This window comes from Scyliorhinus torazame, chromosome 3 (assembly GCF_047496885.1).
Source record: "Scyliorhinus torazame isolate Kashiwa2021f chromosome 3, sScyTor2.1, whole genome shotgun sequence".
Taxonomy (NCBI): Eukaryota; Metazoa; Chordata; class Chondrichthyes; order Carcharhiniformes; family Scyliorhinidae; genus Scyliorhinus; species Scyliorhinus torazame.
In genome coordinates this window covers 64,274,043-64,294,210 of record NC_092709.1, presented here as the reverse complement: position 1 = coordinate 64,294,210, position 20,168 = coordinate 64,274,043, and the positions used below count along the sequence as shown (strand labels likewise).

Here is a 20,168-nt window from a genome sequence, read left to right as displayed (position 1 = left end):
CCCTCCCCGGCACGGACCCCCCACGCCCCTCCCCCGCACAGACCCCCCATCCCCCTCCCCGGCACGGACCCCCCATCCCCCTCCCCGGCATGGACCCATCCCCCTCCCCGGCACGGACCCCCCATCCCCCTCCCCGGCACGGATCCCCCTCCCCGGCACGGACACCCCCCCCCCATCCCCCTCCCCGGCACGGACCCCCCCATTCCCCTCCCCGGCAAGGACCCCACCATCCCCCTCCCCGACACGGACCCCCCTTCCTCCTCCCCGGCACGGATCCCCCATCCTCCTCCCCGGCACGGATCCCCCATCCTCCTCCCCGGCACGGACCCCCCATCCCCCTCCCCGGCATGGACCCCCATCCCCCTCCCCGGCACAGACCCCCCCCCCCATCATCGCCCATCCCCCTCCCCGGCACGGACCCCCACATCCCCCTCCCCGGCACGGACCCCCCCCATCCCCTTCCCCAGCACGGACCACCCCCATCCTCCTCCCCGGCACGGTTCCCCCCATCCCCCTCCCCGGCACGGACACCCCCCCATTCCCCTCCCCGGCACCGACCCCCCATCCTCCTCCCCGGCACGGACCCCCCCATCCCCCTCCCCGGCACGGACCCCCCATCCCCCTCCCCGGCACGGACCCCCCATCCCCCTCCCCGGCACGGAACCCCCACCCCCCCTCCCTAGCACAGACCCCCCATCCCCCTCCCCGGCACGGACCCCCCATCCCCCTCCCCGGCACGGACCCCCCCATCCCCCTCCCCGGCATGAACCCCCCCCCCATCCCCCTCCCCGGCACGGACCCCCCCATCCCCCTCCCCGGCACGGACCCCACCCCCCACCCCACCCGCCATCCCCTTCCCCGGCACGGACCCCCGCATCCCCCTCTCCGGCACGGACCCCCCACCCCCCTCCCCGGCATGGACCCCCCCATCCCCCTCCCCGGCACGGACCCCCCCATCCCCCTCCCCGGCACGGACCCCCCATCCTCCTCCCCGGCACGGACCCCCCATCCTCCTCCCCGGCACGGACCCCCCACCCCCCTCCCCGGCACGGACCACCCACCCCCCTCCCCGGCACAGACCCCCCATCCCCCTCCCCGGCACGGACCCCCCATCCCCCTCCCCGGCACGGACCCCCCATCCCCCTCCCCGGCATGGACCCCCCCCATCCCCCTCCCCGGCACAGACCCCCCCATCCCCCTCCCCGGCACGGACCCCCCCTCCCCGGCACGGACCCCCCATCCCCCTCCCCGGCACGGACCCCCCATCCTCCTCCCCGGCACGGACCCCCCATCCTCCTCCCCGGCACGGACCCCCCATCCCCCTCCCCGGCATGGACCCCCCTTCCCCCTCCCGGCACGGACCCCTATCCCCCTCCCCGGCATGACCCCCCCCCCATCATCGCCCATCCCCCTCCCCGGCACGGACCCCCCCCATCCCCCTCCCCGACACGGACCCCCCCATCCCCCTCCCCGGCACGGACCCCCCCCATCCCCCTCCCCGGCACGGACCCCCCATCCTCCTCCCTGGCACGGACCCCCCCATCCTCCTCCCCGGCACGGACCCCCCACCCCCCTCCCCGGCATGGACCCCCCATCCCCCTCCCGGCACGGACCCCCATCCCCCTCCCCGGCACGGACCCCCCCCATCATCGCCCACCCCCCTCCCCGGCACGGACCCCCCCACCCCCCTCCCCGGCACGGACCCCCCCCATCCCCCTCCCCGGCACGGACCACCCCCATCCTCCTCCCCGGCATGGACCCCCCCCATCCCCCTCCCTGGCACGGACCCCCCCCCATCCCCCTCCCCGGCACGGACCCCCCATCCTCCTCCCCGGCACGGACCCCCCCATCCCCCTCCCCGGCACGGACCCCCCATCCCCCTCCCCGGCACGGACCACCCTCCCGGCACTCCCCCGGAACCCAGCCCACTCTAACCACCCCCCCCGCCGTAACACACACACACACACACACACAACCCGAGACACACCTCTCCCCACACATTCAGACTGCGGCCACGTCATCGCCTGCCCAGCGGCCAACCCCCCAGGCCGTCACTCACCTCCACGCTGGTCGGCGTGAACCTGGAGCACAGGTTCACGCCGATGAAAAGGAGGTTTGATTTACGTCGACGTTAACAGTCACCACGTCGATGGGACTTCGGCCCATCCGGAGGGGAGAATATCGGCAGGCCGAAAATCGGCTGCCTTGCGCAGACCCGTGCCATTCTCCAACGTCAGCGCCGCCATTAATGCACCGCCGACTTTTCTCCCTTGGGAGACTTCGGCAACCGGCCGGGGCGGGATTCACGGCGGCCAACGGCCATTCTCCGACCCGCTGGGGTGCCAGTTAGAGACTCAACCGGTCTGGTGCCTTGGCGTTCCGCTGGGAGTGACGTAATGGTGACGGCGATGTTGATGCTGGCGACGTCGGTGCTGGCCTGATGTCGGGTGACCCCGGGAGCGTGCCGAAACCCTCTTCATCCTCTTGCGTGGGCAGGGGAAGGAGAGATGGTCCTGGTGGGGTTAATGTTGGGAGCGCCGGGGGAGGGGAGGGTGGCGCCGGGCCGGGGATGTGTGAATGAGTGGAACCTGCTGTTGCCAGGTCCCTAAGGGAGACAGTATCTTGGCGGCCGTTGGGGTACGCCACATAAGCATTGGCATGGAGCAAGTGCACCCTATCCACCAACGGGTCCGCCTTGTGGAGTCGGACATGCCTACGGAGCAGGACCGGTCCTGGAACTGCGAGCCAAGTCGGGAGCGACACCCCGGATGTGGACTTCCTGGGGAAGGCAAAAGGCGTTCATGGGGTGTGTTATTCGTAGCGGTGCACAGTAGTGACCGGATGGAGTGTAGTGCATCAGAGAGGACCTCCTGCCAGCGAGAGGCTGGGAGGTTCCTGGACCGTTGGCTGGCCCTCCAAACTGTCCCATTCTCCCTCTCTACCTGCCCGTTTCCCCGGGGGTTATAGCTGGTCGTCCTGCTCGAGGCGATACCCTTGCTGAGCAGGAACTGACGCAACTCATCGCTCATGAATGAGGATCCCCTGTCACTGTGAATGTAGGCGGGGAAGCCGAACAGAGCAAAGATTGTGTTGAAGGCCTCGATGACGGTGACAGACGTCATATCGGGGCTGGGGATGGCGAAGGGGAACCTGGAGTACTCATCGACCACACTGAGAATATACGTGTTACGGTCGGTGGAGGGGAGGGGCCCTTTGAAATACATGCTGAGGCGTTTAAAGGGGTGGGAGCCTTTCACCAGGCACGCATGGTCCAGCTGGTAGAAGTGCGGCTTGCACTCCGCACAGACCTGGCAGTCCCTGGTGACTGTCCGTACTTCCTCGACGGAGTAGGGCAGATTGCGAGCCTTGACAAGATGGTACAACCGTCTGATCCCCGGGTGTCAAAGGCTGTTGTGTAGGGCCCGGAGTCGCTCTACTTGTGCGCTGGCACATGTACCTCGGGATAGGGCGTCTGGGGGCTCGTTGAGTTTACCGGGGCGATACAGAATCTCGTAATTATAGGTGGAGAGCTCGATTCTCCACCGCAAGATTTTATCATTTTTGATCTTGCCCCGCTGCGTGTTGTTGAACATGAAGGCTACCGACCGTTGGTCAGTGAGGAGAGTGAATCTCCTGCCGGCCAGGTAATGCCTCCAATGCCGCACAGCTTCAACGATAGCTTGGACCTCTTTTTCGATGGACGAGTGCCGAATTTCTGAGGCATGAAGGGTGCGGGAAAAGAATGCCACGGGTCTGCCTGCCTGATTGAGGGGGGCGGCAAGTGCGACGTCTGATGCGTCGCTTTCTACTTGCAAGGGCAGTGTCTCATCTACTGCGTGCATCCCGGCCTTGGCTATTTCAGCTCTGATACGGGCGAAGGCCTGTTGTGCCTCGGCCGTAAGGGGAAAATGGGTGGACTGAATGAGTGGGCGGGCCTTGTCCGCGTAGTTTGGAACCCACTGGGCGTAGTAGGAGAAAAACCCCAGGCAGCGTTTGAGGGCCTTGGGGCAGTGGGGAGAGGAAGCTCCATGAGAGGGCGCATGCGGTCGGGATCGGGCCCCAGAACTCCGTTCTGGACCACATAGCCGAGGATGGCTAGGCGGGTTGTGCTGAACACGCACTTCTCCTTGTTGTAGGTGAGGTTGAGGAGAGTGGCGGTGTGGAGGAATTTAGCAAGGTTGGCATCGTGGTCCTGCTGATGATGGCCGCAGATGGTGACGTTATCTAGGCACGGAAAGGTAGCCCGCAAACTGTACCGGTCGATCATTCGGTCCATCTCCCTTTGGAAGACCGAGACCCCGTTAGTGACGCCGAAGGGAACCCTGAGGAAGTGATAGAGACGACCATCCGCCTCGAAAACAGTGTATGGACGGTCCGATTTACGAATGGGGAGCTGGTGGTAGGCGGATTTTAGGTCTGTCGTTGAGAAGACCCGGTACTGCGCAATCTGATTGACCATATGAGATATGCAGGGGAGGGAGTACACGTCGAGCTGTGTGTACCGATTGATGGTCTGGCTGTAGTCCACGACCATTCTGTGCTTCTCCCCAGATTTAACGACTACCACTCGAGCTCTCCAGGGGCTGTTGCTGGCCTCGATGATGCCCTCCCGAAACAGCCGCTGGACCTCAGACCTGATGAAGGTCTTGTCCTGGGTGCTGTACCGTCTGCTCCTAGTGGCAACGGGTTTGCAATACGAAGTTAGATTGGCAAAGACGGAGGGTGGGTCGACCTTTAGGGTCGCAAGACCGCACACAGTGAGGGGTGGTAGGGGCCTGCCGAATTTGAGGCTGAGGCTCTGGAGATTGCACTGGAAGTCCAGGCCTAGTAGTAGTGCAGCACAGAGATTAGGAATGACGTAGCGGTGGAAGCCGCTGAATTCTACACCCTGGACCGTGAGAGTGATCGTGCAGAACCCCCGGATCGGGACAGAATGGGATCCGGAGGCCAGGGAGATTCTTTGATTGGCGGGGTGGACCGCGAGGAAGCAGCGCCTTACCGTATCCGGGTGGATGAAGCTTTCAGTGCTCCCGGAGTCCATCAGGCAAGAGGTCACGTGGCCGTTGATTTTCACCGTAGTCGAAGCGGTGGCCAGGTTGTGTGGACGAGACTGGTCGAGCGTCATTGAGGTGAGCTGCGGTTGGTCGTCGCTGGCGTCCGAAGATGGAGAGTGTGGAATGTTTTCGGTACCCATGCCCCGTGGGGGAGACAAGATGGCGGCGCCCATGGGCCGCACGTTGCGGGGGCTGGACATGATGGCGGCACCCATGGGCTGCACATGTTGGGGGCTGGACAAGATGGCGGCGCCCATGGGCCATACGTGGACTGCAGGGGGGAAGATGGCGGCGCCCACTGACCGCTCACGGCCCCGGGAGGTGAAGATGGCGGCGCCCACTGTGTGTGTGTCAGGGGCAATAGCGGTGAAAGCGCGGGCCTGGCACACCACGGCGAAGTGGCCCTTTTTGCTGCAAGCCTTGCAAATGGCAGCGTGGGCCGGGCAGCGTTGGCGAGGTTGCTTCTGCTGGCTGCAGAAGTAACATCGGGGACCCCCGGGGTGCGCGGATTGGCGTGTGGCGCAGGCGTACTGGCTGGGTAAAGCCCCGGCTGGGGCGGCCGATTGTGTGGTCCATGAGGGATAGGAGGGGTGGGCCGCACGGCCGGAGGTGTAAGCCTGAGCATTCCGTGAGGCGACCGTCGTGCGTGGCCCCTTCAAGCAGCCTTTGGCGAATGAGGTCTGACCCAATCCCCATTACAAAAGCATCGCGCAAAAGAAGGTTAGAATGTTCGGTGGCCGTAACGGCCTGACAGTCACAGTCCCGGACGAGTGGGATGAGGGCCCGCCAGAAGTCTTCTATGGACTCACCAGGCAGTTGAGAGCGAGTTGTGAGTACATCCCTGACGAAGAGTGTGTTCGCTTTCTGTGCGTAGTTTTCTTTGAGAAGCGCCATGGCGTCGGCGTAGTTCGGGGCGTCCTGGATCAGCAGAAACACGCTGGAGCTCAACCTTGAGTACAGGATCTATACCTTCTGAGCCTCCGGAACAGGGGTGGTCGCTGAGTTGATATAGGCCCCGAAGCAGGCTAGCCAGTGATTAAAGACCTTTCTGGCGTCGCTGGACTGCGGATCCAGCTGCAGACGATCTGGTTTGATTTGGAGGTCCACCTTCTAGAAAGTTTTACTGCAATAAATTGATGCACGATCAATTGTACAAAGACTCAAATTGGATACAACTGTGGCTTTATTGCAGTAAGATGTGTGGCCTCCCACAGCAGCTGGTGAAATGGCTGCTGAATAGAGGACACGCATATTTATACTCCTCCTACTGGGCGGAGCCAGCAGGCAGGGGCTACTGGCGAACCTGTAGTACAGGTCCTACCTTACATCACCTAATACATGTGTAACAGTGGTTTACCACACAGCAGTCCTAAACGTGCTTTCCCACTGCTCAGGAATCAAGCTGTCTGACTCGACTTGTTGACTGCTTCTCCTCTCTCCAGCTGTTTATTTTCTTTTTTGCCTCTGGCTGCCACATGGCCTCTGTGTTTTAACTTGCTTCCTGTTAGTCCTGCTTCCAGGCCAAAGGTTGCCGAGTCACATGAACCAATATTTTTTGTGGTATAAAAAGGGTTAATAGCTGTCACAGTTAATATGCATCATTAGTGATATTAGGTCACTTGTCACTGGAATTGGTTCTGGAAGGAGTTTGTGCTTATCTAACCCTGCATGTAGTTAATAAATGTTTGACAGTACTTGGCCTTCTTAAAAAAATTTCGAGTACCCAATTCATTTTTTCCAATTGAGGGGCAATTTAGCATGGCCAATCCACCTATCCTGCACATCTTTGGATTGTGGGAAAGAAACCCACGCAAACACGGGGAGAATGTGCAAACTCCACACGGACAGTGACTCAGGGCCGGGATCGAACCTGGGACCTCGGCGCCCTGAGGCATCAGTGCTAACCACTGTGCCACCGTGCTGCCCCTTTGGCCTTTTTTTCAGTCGGTTATATTGAACACACCATGGAACAACTTAAGACTTCATGGTGGCAGTTGTAAATCAACAAAATAGCAAGGATCCCCAATGAAACTGACAATAGTGGGAAAGTGAAAGCCATCAAATATACAGCAGCCAGGGAACAACTGCAAGAGAGAACCAGAAGGATAAGTGCCAAGGGATTCCAAAGAGAGTCAGTTTTTGGAAAAGGTCCTACATTGACACAAGTACTTTAACTATGTGGAAGGCCCCAACCAGCACAGTGGGCTAAACAGCTCGCTTGTAATGCAGAACAATGCCAGCAGCGCGGATTCAATTCCCGTACTGGCCTCCCCGAACAGGCGCCGGAATATAGCAACTCGGGGCTTTTCACAGTAACTTCATTGAAGCCTACTTGTGACAATAAGCTATTATTATTATTGGGAAAACTGGCTTTACAGATTCAACAACTGTAGGATCATTTCAGGGTTATCATAGAAGCCTGATGAGAACTAGCCAGCACGTTCCTCTATCCCATTAGCAGCAGCACAGACAGCATTTAAGACAGGGTGTTAATGAGGACTCAGCAACCTGTGAAGATGTTATTAAGGCCTTTGGTTCATATTTCCATCTTCAGGGGAATATTATTATAGACAGTGTGAGATTTAACAGGAACGCGAAGGAATCCGGAGAAAGTATTGACTTTTTCATTTATGACCTGTATTATTTGGCTGATAATTGCGAGTATAGAGTTCTTGAGGATGAACGCACCCACGGCCTAATGAAGCCTTATCTGGTTTTCTGCAGTCCAGGGAAAGCTATAGAAGCAAAACCAAATTTTAATCCAGGGTGATAGGGAGCCTTTGTGGAATCAGACTATTTAATCAGTCCAGTTTGTGAGCACTAGAGATACCAGCACATCCATTAAAAAGCAGATCCAGAATGGCTGCTGCCACCGATATCCAGTACTCCTATTGTGACATGAGAAAACCCTATTGGTGCAAAGACAGGTCTCCCTCCCCCATAAATGCAGCATGTCATTTCCTGCAGAAGGCGGGGTAATTTTAAGGCAATAAAAGATACAAAGGAACAGAAAGTACCATTCTTGCATAAAGTTGTAAAATCGAAGGGGGCCTTTTGGAGTGTGATGGTTGATGGTTACAAAGCCAATTTAAAATTAGACACTAGAGCAGGAATACCAATTCTTTATGATACAATACAGTGGCTGAAGTCTAGGTTTCTCCAACCATCTACCATTCAACTCCTCGGTCCGAGGACATTCCACTGAAGGTGCAAGGGCAGATAATTACCACACTTCATTATAAGAGAAGAGTAATACAGAAATTCTTTGTTATCAAAAATAAAGAGTGCTCACTACTGAGCCAGAGAGTCTGCTCATATTTACTACTTATTTACAAGATGGAAGAGCTGAACAACCAATTCAAAATTCAAGAGGAACTTCTGAAACTTTTCAAATGTCTTGGGAAGCTCCAAATGGCTTACCATATTACTTTAAAATAAAATGCCAAGCCAATATTTTTTTTACACCAAGGAAGGTCCAACATCCACTCTTGCAAAAGATGAACAAGATGTTGACTTCATGCTACACCCATGGGCTGATATCGCCAGTACACAACACACATGGTACTCAGGCTTGGGTACGGGTACCATGCCTCACAGAACATTTATGTGGGCCTCCCATAGTTCAACAGGGGATGTCCACCTATGGCATTTGTTGACCAAAGCTTAGCAAAGCTTGCGAAAGCTCGTTCTTCACTAGACTGAATACAAACAGTGGCTTCTGGCAGCTCCCATTAGACGAGGAGTCCACGCTGCTAACGGCATTCATCACACCCTTTGGCCAGGATATTTGTCTGATGGCCTGCATCCTAGTGTCTTAAAATAAATGGTTGCAGAATTAATGAATGCATTGGTTGTAATCTTCCAAAATACCCTCGACTCAGGAAAGATCCCAGCAGATTGGAAAATGGTAAATATATAATCTTGCTCAAGAAAGGAAGGAGTCAGAAAACAACAAATCATAGATGCCTGTCATTGTGAAAATGCCAGAATCCCTTATTAATGAGGTAGTAGCAGGATATTTTGAAAATCATAATGCAATCAGCATGGTTTTGTGAAAGGAAAAATGTGTTTGACAAATTTATTAGAGTTCTTTGAGGATGTAATGAGGCGGGTGGATTAAAGTGAACCAATATATGTGTATTTGGATTTCCAAAAGGCATCTGAAAAGGTCCCACAAAAAAGATTACTGCACAAGATAGGAGCTTATGGCATTGGTGGGGTGGGATGGGGTGGGGGGCTGGGGGGAGGTGACATATTAGCATGATAGTGGATGACTAACTCACCTAATCTCAACTGTTTTTTCCTGTATGATCTTCAGGATGACAAACTATAACTAATGGAATGCCACAGGGATCAAAACTGGGACCTCAACCATTTACAATCTATATTAATGACTTGGATGAAAGAGCTGACTGTACTGTAGCTGATGTGATAAAGACAGGTAGGAGAATAAGTTATGAGGAGGAAACAAAGAGCTTGTAAAAGGATATAGACAGGTTAAGTAGGTGAGCAAAAGATAGAATATAATGTGAAGTTGTTCATTTTGACAGGAATAATAGAAAAGCAAAATATTATTTAAATGGAGAGAGACTGCAGAAAGCTGCAATAAAGAAGAACCTGGGTGTCCTTTTACATGCTTCACAAAACATCAGCATGTCGGTACAGCATATAATTAGGAAGGCAAATGGAATCTTGACCTTTATTGCAAAGTTAATGGAATATAAAGGTAGGGATGTCTTGCTGCAATTCTAAAGGACATTAATGAGACCACAGACGCGATTCAGCGATCCCTGGTCCAGAGCCGGGCGCAAAAGATGATTTGCTCGAGAGCCCCAAATTGGACTCTGCGCCGGGTGGCAGGCTGATCGCGAGTCACCCGAGCCAGGATGCCAGGGGCACTGCCAAAGTACCAGGATGGCAGTGCCTCAGTGCCAGGTTGGCACTGCTAGGAATTGGGCACAGGGGGGCCTTGCCAAGTAGAGGGGGGCTTCCCGGGAACCTCCCCAAGGTTGGGGGTTTGAGTCTAAAAAGCAGACGGGCCTGAAGGTGGGGTGTGGGGGGTGCGGATAGATTGGGGCTGCTGTTCAAAATAGCGCCCCGATCTGCAAGGGGCCTTTCCTGTTGCCGAGCTCGCCAGCACGAAAAGCCTCTAAGTGCAGGGTCGGCAGGGAGGAGCTCCCCGAGGCCGAAAAGAATGACAAATTGCTGTTGGATAGCGGGATGTTTCTTGGCACTGCAGCTATTGAGAAACACCCCGCTAATCGCGCTGTTCAGCGGACTTTAGCTTCAGTCCGCTCATTCACGCCCCACATCTAGATTACTGTGTTTGGTTTTGGTCATCCCATTGAGGCTTTCGTTGGAAACAGTTCAGAGAATGTTCACTAGGCTGATTCCTGGGCTGAAGGGGGTTGTCTTATGAGGAAAGATTGAGCAGGTTGGGCCTCCCTCCACGCACTGGAGTTTAGAAGAATGAGAAGTAATCTTATTGAAACACATTAGATTCTGAGTGGGTTTGACAGGATAAATGCTGACAGAATGTTTCCCCTAATCGCTAAACAGGGGACAGAGTTTCACTCATGCATTTAAGGTGGAAATGAGGATGAATTTCTTTTCTGGGAGTTGTTAGTGCTTGAAATTCTCTTTTTAAAAAAATGCATTTTTATTACAAATGTAAATGAAAAATTCCAACACATTAAACAATTCGGGAAACAAGCTTCTCAACAAACAACTAAACAGTTTGTACAAATCTATCCCCTCTTTCACTCTCCCCCCCCCCGCCCTCGAACGACGAACAGCTCCTCAAACATGATCATAAACATCCCCCACCTCGCTTTGAAATGCCTGGCTGAACCCCTTAACTCGAATTTGATCTTTTCAGCTGGAAAAAGTCATATAAGTCTCCCAACCAGGCTGCTATCCCTGGTGGCGTTGCTGACCGCCACTCCAATAAAATTAATCGCTGGGCAATCAGAGAGGCGGAGGCCACAACATCGGCTTTCCTCCCTCTATCAGCTCAGGCTACTCCGATAACCAGAATATCACCACCAAAGTGCCGGCCTAACCGCCTCCCCCATTATCCTTGCTCGCGCTGCAAACACTCCCGCCCAGAATCTCTCCAGCTTTTTGCAGCCCCAGATCATCTGTGCATGATTTGCTGGTCCCCGCACACAATTCTCACACTCATCTGCCATCCCTTGAAAGAACCCACTCATTCTTGCCCGAGTCATATGTACCCTGTGTACGACCTTGAACTGTATCACGCTCATTCTTGCGCAAGAGGTGTAGCATTTACCCTTCGTAGTGCCTCATTCCATACTCCCTGTTTGATCTTGCCTCCCAGTTCCCTTCCCATTTTTCCTTAATCTTCACCACTCGCTCACCTCCCTGTTCTCCCAGCCACCTGTGTATGTCTCCGATCTTACCCTCCCCTTCCAGATCAGGAAGCAACAGTCGCTCCAGCAGGGTGTACCTCGGCAACCTGGGGAACTCCTTCCAAACCTTCCATGCAAAGCCCCTTACCTGCAGGTACCTAAACTCACTTCCTCTCGGGTGCTCTACCCTCTCCTTCAATTCATCTATACTGACAAACTCTTCTTCCAGATACAAATCCCTCACCATAACCAACTAACTACAAAGTCCAAAATAATTGTATCCAGTTTCCGAAAGAAGGCCTTCAGTATAAAGATTGGGAGTGTGTGGAAAATTAACAGGAACATCGGCAGAATGTTCATCTTCACCACTTGGACCCTCTCTGCCAAAGTGAAGTGCAGCGTGTCCCACCTCTTGAGATCCTCCCTCGCCTCCTCCACCAGCTTTGTTATATTCCAATTGTGAAGCATCGCCCATTCCCTCGCCACCTGAATCCCTGGGTATCTGAGCCTGCCTCTGGCCACCTTAAATGGCATCCCCCCTAAATTGGCTCATCGACCCAACTAGTGCTTGAAATTCTCTTCCCCCATTGAGCAGTGGAGGCTGGATCATTGAATATACAAGACTGACAGACAGAATTTTGATAATTCAATGAGTCGAAGGTTGTGGGGTAAGCAGGAAAGTGGAGTTAAGGCCAGGATCTTATCAAATGGTGGAGCAGGCACCTGTACCAGACACTGGGTTAGCTGGAAGGGACATCAGCCAGCGTTCTCATTCCTGATCACTGTCTCATTGGGTGGAATTGGACAGGGTTCCTTTTCTTGATCATTGTCCAGTGAAATTACTTTGGATTGATACAGGGCTCTGGGGATAGAGTGGCCCCCTCCAGCTCCTATTACTTATGTTCAAATGAGTGAGGGAAAGAGGGGAAATCAGCTCCAATTCCTACTCCTGATCACTGTCTCGTGACCCCCTGGGTTGAAAAGATAGGATGAATTAGCCAGGTTTGTTCCTCCTGGTCACTACCTGCTGGAATCTCCATGTGCATGCCCGAGTGAACATTATTGCATGATTATGAGTTAAAGTGACAGGATGAATATGCGATGAGTAGGCTGTGTGCGACTTCAGGTGACGAGAAGCAATGCTCTGAACAGTGTACGGTGTGACTCTGGGCTGTATTCTTCTGTGCCGCTTGCCACAAGAACGTCACTGGTGAGCCGCATAGAATGGAAAAATCCATTGAACTCGGGTGGGATTCTTCGGGCGCAGGCGGCCGGAGAATCCCGTCCTATATGTGGAGGACTGCATCCCTGCGTTGCAACACAGAGCTAGAGGAGGAACTGAGGCCATGGTATCACGCACACATGCAAATATTGCTATAAAGGTTTGCTGACTGTTTGCGTTTCTTTTCCAGCATTTACATAAGGTTGAGTCTTTAAACAGAATTTCAGTGAGGTAGTGAGACTTTGATCCATCAACATGAGGAATCAGTTGGTCCTGGTGTTGCTCTGTATCTGTGTTACTAGTACTGGTAAGTTAGGCCCTTGGATATTGAGTTTGGTATTGGGACAGGGTTATGGAGAGAGAGTGGGGCAGTGACTTAGTTTGGGATTGATATAGGACTACGGGAATGGGATATCGGGATTAGTTTGGCTTGATACAGGGTTGTGGGGAGAGTGTGGGGACAATGTGAATTGTTTGCAGTTGATACGGGCTATGGGAAGATGGTTGGATTAGTTAGGGATTGATTAAGTGCCTGGGACAGTTGGGTTAGTTTTATATTGATACAGGGTTGTGGGGAAAATGGGGCTGTGCGATTAGTTTGGGATTTACACAGGCTATGAGTAGAAAACAGGGCAGTTGGTTTAGTTTGATACAGGGCTAAGGGAAGAGAGTAAGTCGGACAGTCGGATAATTTTCGAAGAAGAGTCAAGGGACTCGAAATGTTAACTGTGTTTCTCTCCTAATTGATGCTGGCTGGCCTACTGAGTTTTTCCGGCATTGTCTGTTCTATTTTCAGATTCCAGCATCCGCAATACTTTGCTAATTTTAGGATAATTTGGGGATTGATACGGGGTGGGGAGAGAACTGGGTAGTGGGACAGGTAGGATACTGTGCAGATGTGCTTATGTGTCTCTGTATGCAGGGCTGTGTGCAGTTGAAATTGTGTGCCTATGCATCTGTCAGTGGGTTTGTGTGTGCACCTGTGAGTGCATGATAAAGATTACAACTGGATCCTGGAATCGATGAGTAGTGGCGGGACCTGGCCCCATGAAGGGGCAAGAATCTCCTTTTTTCCAGGTCTTTTCAGCAGCGATGCAACTGAAGCATTGAGGTTTCAATGAAATTGGAAGGCAACTCAAGACGGCTGGAATCAATTATGTGCTGCTTATCCTGTGACCCTAAAAATGATATCCAATTACTCCATTAAGTCTTTTGATGATGCAACTAGTGCCTTGGTCTTCTTTAAGTCCTTAGAAGGCGAGGATTTGGACTGATAATCTGAAGCTCGGGAAATTTGAAATTCAGACTTTCTCCCTGCCATATTGTCATTTGTCTGATTTAATTCTCGTATATCCTGCTTATAGGGAGGTGTTAACATTTGAGTGCTGTAATGAATGTCTTTGCCTTAAGTGTTCTGGCGACTTTGATTATTTGTCGTAGCTGTGCTGCGTGCTAATTATCCGTCATCTCTTCTTTATTATCTGTGTCTTAATGATGGAAATACTGATTGCTCGATATCGTCTATTTAATTGTGGCAAAACTGAATGGCACCATTGCCGGGAGATGGATGTATGGTGCAGCTTTTCATGGGCAAGTTCAAAATGCGGGAGGGGGACTCTACACTGAAGATCTGGAGACAATTTCGGCAGCACTTCAAGTTGGGGACGGTATCAAAGCTGGTGCCGATTTGTGCCAATCACAAATTTGAGTCGATGAGGCTGGATGCCTGGTTTAGGGGGTGGGAGGAGAAGAGGGTGGAAGGAATGAAGGATTTGTTTTTGGGGTGTGTGATTTGTGAGCCTGGGGGTATTGTCAGAAAAATTTGGGTTTTCGAAGGGGGATACATTTAGGTATCTACAGGTTGGCAATTTCATGAGGAAGATCTAACGGACAGTCCCTGTGGTGCCGTCGTCCTCGCTGTTGGATAGGGTTCTGTTGCTGGCAGAAATGGAGGAGGGGAGTAACTCAGGGATTTATGGTAGGATTATGATGGAAGACATAATGTTGGTGGAGGGGGTTAAGAGCAAGTGGGAGGAGGAGTTGGAATTGGGATCGGAGGAGGGGGTGTAGCGCGAGGCTCTGCTGAAGGTGAATGCAACAACTTCACGTGTGAGATTAGGGCTGATACAGCTGAAGGTAATGCACAAGGCCCATTTGACCAAATCTAGGGTGAGTAGGTTGTTTGCAGGAGTGGAGGATGAGTGTGAGCGTTGTGGGAGAGGCCCGCTGAATCATGTGCACATGTTCTGGTCGTGTCCTAAGCTCATGGGGTTCTGGTCCTCCTTCTTGAGCACCATGCCGGCGATTCTGCAAATTAAACGGAAGCCCTGTCCTTTAGGTGCCATATTTGGGGTGTCAGACATGCTGAGCTGCAGACAGAGGCAGGGGCCGATGTTCTAGCCTTCACCTCACTGATTGCTCGAAGACGGATGCTGCTGGGGTGGATGTCACCTTCTCTACCCAGTGCCACAGTGTGGCTGGGGGATCTCATGGAGTTTTTATCTCGAGAAAGTTAAGGAGACTGTGAGGGGGGCAATTGAGGGGTTCTATCGGAGATGGCAGCTGCTTATTTTGTACTTTAAAGAGCTAGTTGCCTTAGCTGTTGGGAGGGGGGTGCTTTCTGTTGGGGGTCTTTTTGGTTTGGGGGGGAGGGTTTTCGGCGAGTCTGTTATTTTATTGTTATGTATAAAATTGAAAAAGCTGAATAAAAATATTTTTAAAAAAACAGAATGTGGAAGGGGCATTTGGCTGCCATTCCCTTATTGGCTTTTTACTTCTCCTTGTTGAGGAGGTTGTCTCTTGATGGTAAAGGCAGTATGACTGTAAGGTTTGCCTGAAGGGTCCTCATCTCCTGTGGAGAGCAATAAAGGGCTAAGATGCAATTGGAGGACCTGGAGAACAGGTTGCGGAGACAGACCTTGAGGATTGTGGGCTTGCCCGAGGGGGTGGAGGACCGGAGGCCGACCGAGTACTTTGTGGACATGTTCGCCAATTTGAGGGAGTAGCATGGTGGTATTGTCGCTGGACTAGTATTCCGGAGCCCAGGGTAATGCTCTGGGGACTCAGGTTCGAATCCCACCATGGCAGATTGTGAAATTTGAATTCAATAAAAATCTTGAATTAAAATCTAATGATGACCATGAAACCATTGTCGATTTTTGTAAAAACCCATCTGGTTAATTAATGTCTTTTAAGGAAGGAGATCTGTCGTCCCTACCTGGCCTGGCCTACATGTGACTCCAGAGCCACAGCAATGTGGTTGACTCTTAAATGCCCTTAAGAATGGGCAATAAATGCTGGCCCTGCCAGCGATGACAACATCCCATGAACGAATAAAAAAAAAGTTGATGGGGGAGGAGAAGAGCCCTCCCTCTACGAGATGGATAGGGCCCATCGGTCGCTCCGGCCGAACCCTAAAACCAGGTCTGTGATAGTCTGCTTCCAGAGCCACCAGGGGAAGGAGAAGATTTTGAGTTGGGCGAAGCAGAAGCGAGAGGTGAAGTGGGAAGGTGTTGGTATACGTAAATACCGAGAAGTTACGGTGAAGCTGGTGAGAAGACGGGCGGCCTTTGGTCGGGTGAAGCTGGCGCTGTATAAGAGCAACTTGAGGTTTGGAGTGGACTACCCGGCGAAGCTGAGAATGACTCACAATTCTAACGACTTTTATTTTGAGACGGGGAGGAGGCGGAAGCGTTTGTGAAGGCTGATTAGGACTTTGATGGTGTGAACTGGGATCTTTTTTCTTTGATTTCTCACTGGGTTTTGTTCATTTTTCTTTTTGGTTTCTTTAGTGCTGTATTCTCCCCACTCTGGTTGTACTGTTGGGGAGTTGGTGTTCACTTTTGGTGGGAGTGTGGGGTGGGGAGGCGCTGTTAGCTGGAGTTAAGAAGGCAGAGTATTCGGCAATTGTGATTTTGGACCATGCTCCACATTGGATGGACATGGCCCTGGAGAAGGGGTTAGCTCAGAGGCCGGGTGAAGCCTGGATGCGGGATTGTTGGCAGACCAGAGTTTCTGAGTTAGAATGGGGAAGGTGAGCGAGGAATATGTGGGGGAGGTCTTGCCATCGGTGTTTTGGGGGACTCTGAAGGCAGTGGTACGGGGTGAGGTTATTTTGTTTAAGGCTAAGGTGATTAAGGAGTTAAGGGAGGAATGATTGATAGAGAGATTCCGGAAGTGGACAGGAGATATGCGGAGAACCCGGACCCAGGACCTTTAGTGAGGAGAAAAGAGTTGCAGGCAAGGTTTGATCTGTTGTCCATCGGGAAAGCGATGCAACAGCCTAGAAAGGCGAGGGGTGCCGTCTATGAGTATGGGGAGAAGGTCAACAGTATGTTGGCATGTCAACTCTGTAGGCAAGCTGCGGCGAAGGAGATAGTTCGGGTGACGGATAGGACAGTGAGCCGGTGGTGGCACTGGAGCGGATTATTAAGGTCTTTGAGACATAACCGCCAGAGGACGAGCTGGAGATGAGGGAACCTTTGGAGAGGTTAAAGTGCCCGAAGGTAAGCGAAGTGGAGAGGGCGGGACTGGAGGGGTTGGTGGAGGTAGAAGAGATGAAGGTAGCGATTGGGTGGACGCAGATGGGGAAGGCAGTGGGGCCAGATGGTTTCCCATTGGAATTCTATAAGAAATTTAAGTATATGCTAGCGCCGTTGTTGGTGGAAATGTTCGACTGGGTGGCACGGTTAGCACTGCTGCCTCATGGCGCCGAGAGCCCGTGGTCGATTCCGGCCCTGGGTCATTATCCGTGTGGAATTTGCACATTCTCCCCGTGTTTTTGCACGGGTCTCACCCCCACAATCCAAAGATGTGCAGGGTAGGTGGATTGGCCACGCTAAATTGCCCCTAAGTGGAAAAAAAACAATTGGTTACTTTAAATTTAAAAAATAAATAAATAAAAAAGACTAAGGACCCGGTGGAGTGTGGGTCGTACAGGCCCATATCTCTACCGAATGTAGACACTAAGATATTGGCAAAGGTGCTGATGTTAAGGCTGGAAATGTGCCTACCGAGGGTGATTGGGGAGGATCAGATGGGGTTCGTTAAGGGCAGATAACTCATTGAATGTGTGGCTGCTGCTGAACGTGGTGCTTTCTCAGTCAGAATGAAGGGAGTTCAAGGTAGTGGTGGCACTAGATGCGGAGAAGGCGTTTGATTGGGTGAAGTGGAGCTATCTGATTGTGGAGAAGTTTGGGATTGGGCCTAAATTTGTGGCATAGGTGAAATCGCTGCTTTAGGATGTGAGCGTATGAATGACATGAACTCAGGGTATTTTTCATTGCATCAGGGAACGAGGCAGTTATTCCCAAGGTGTTTTTCAAAGGGTTATATAGGCTGGTTTATCCATTTGTGTGGACGGGGAAGGTGCTCAGGACCAGGAAGGTGGTACTTCAGAGGGGAAGGTTATTCGTGGGAGTGGGGGGGGGGGTCGGTTAGGCCTCCCAAATCTGTCATATTATGGGGGGGGGGGGGGTCGGTTAGGCCTCCAAATCTGACATATTGGATGGCGAATGGGGAGAAGATACTGGGTTGGAATGGGGAGGCGGAGGCTTTGTGGGTAAGGATGGAGGGGGCCTCATGTAAGGGGCCGGGGTTGCGGGCGCTGGCGACGGTTCCACATAAGTTGGCTCCAGGGAAGTATTTGGGAAGTCCTGTGGTGGTGGCTACGCTGAAGATTTGGGGACAATTCTGGCACATTTTTGTCTGGAGCGAGGTCGAGGGTGATGCCGATCAGAGAGAATCACGGATTGTTTTGTATTTTTGTTATGCTAGGGTTTCTATGCTGTTGATTATATCCTGTATTGGAACAGACATGTCTTTTACCTGAGAGAAGAACACGTTATGGCTATTCTGGTGTAACTTGAGATGGGGGAGGAGTGTTGTGGCGCAAAGATTATATCCTACTTTTTATCTGGTGGTCTATGCAGTGACAGTAACAAATTTTAAACTATGTTCCCGGAATATACAGGGAATTCATCATACTATCAAAAGGAAAAAGATATTTTCTTATGGAGAAAGTGGACATGGTCCTGTTACAGGAGACTCACTTGGATGACAAGGAGCACTTAAAGTTAAGGTGGGAAAACGTGGGGCAGGTCTTTTTTGCCTCTTTTTCAACGAGTAGTGGAGGTGTGGCAACAAGAATGTCCCCTTCAAGGTGGAGAAAATTGTGTTAAGGATAAGAGAGGTAGGTATGTAATTATTAAGGGGCTAGTATTTGGAGAAACTGTCTTCATAATGAATGTGTATGGCCTGCTGAATTACTCCCTGGAGTTTGTCACCAACGTTTTTTTGGATTTTGCGGAGTCAATTCTTTGGTAGACGGAGATTTTAATTATCATCTGAAGCCCTTGATGGACAAGTTCCCGGTTACTAGAAATCTCCCCACCCTACAGGTTGGAGCAATGGTCTCGGTGTGTGAGGAAGTGGGATACCTGGGCATGTGGAGGACTTCGCACCGCAGAGACAGAGATTTTAGTTTTTTCTTAGACCCTCAAAGTGTCACACTCGAGTTGACTGTTTTTTTGTGATTAGGGCTATCCTACATTTAGTGTCCTCTTGTTCTGTGAATAAAGTAAGGATGCCATAGTCCCAGATGACCATAGCCTGCTTTCCCCCTTGTGGAGAGCTGACTGGTTGTAATTTAACCTGCGGATCACCACACCTCAGGCGGGGCCTTAATGAATAACCTCAGCCGGTACAGTTTGCTCTATAGATAGCATTGTGATCTCTAAGCATGCTCCTGGCGTTGTGGAATTTTGGCTTGAAACCATTAAGAGGATACATTAAGTGGATTCAGGTGCTGTACCATTGACCAGTGTTTTTCAAACTTTTTCTCCTGGGTGCCACTTTTACCAACCGCTCGACCTATGGACCCATGCCAGCTTTCGCGACCCACACTGGCCGACCTTTGCAACCCGCGCCGGCCAACCTTTGCGGCAAATTATTTTTGTTTACCTTTAATGCAACGGGCAAGCATGCTTGGTCCTCGTCATCTTACTTGCTTTGTCATTCAATGTTACATTTCTGCTAAGTACTTCAGCTGATGATTTAAGTTCTCGCTGCATTGTCCTCAAACTCGCCATGCTTAGTCTTTAAGTACCATTGAAGTTTTGAGGGTTTTAATCCCACATTTGCGAGTACTTCCCTGCATATAACACACCTGGGCGTTGCATCCTGATTTGCATTGGCAAAATTAGCAAAGCCATACTCAAGAAATAATCTTCAGATGCCTTTGTTCCCATTTTAATTTTTTCTTTGCTGGCTGTTCACTAGAGGCCCTTGAGCTCTGCACTAGAACTGCCTTTTCCTGCCATGGACTCTCCTGTGCAGCTCTCTCCAGTAAATTCAGTTGTGAGTTCCTGGCCAGGAGGTACACGGGGCTGGATTCTCCATTTCTGAGACCCTCAAAGTGTCACAAAGTGTTGACTCCGGCACAGTATTCGTGGAGTTCCAAGACAGCAAAAACTGGCGCCTCACCTGGCTGATTCTGCTACTGTTGAAGGGCTAGCACCGGTT

At 52.2% G+C, this 20,168-nt stretch overlaps 1 protein-coding gene across 1 annotated transcript in view; it reads left to right on the top strand.

Annotated features, from left to right (window-relative positions):
• The window catches only part of LOC140408489 (scavenger receptor cysteine-rich domain-containing protein DMBT1-like), a 231,948-nt gene that overhangs the window by 75,746 nt on the left and 136,034 nt on the right, over nucleotides 1-20,168 (top strand). The gene's annotated exons all lie outside the window — the stretch shown is intronic.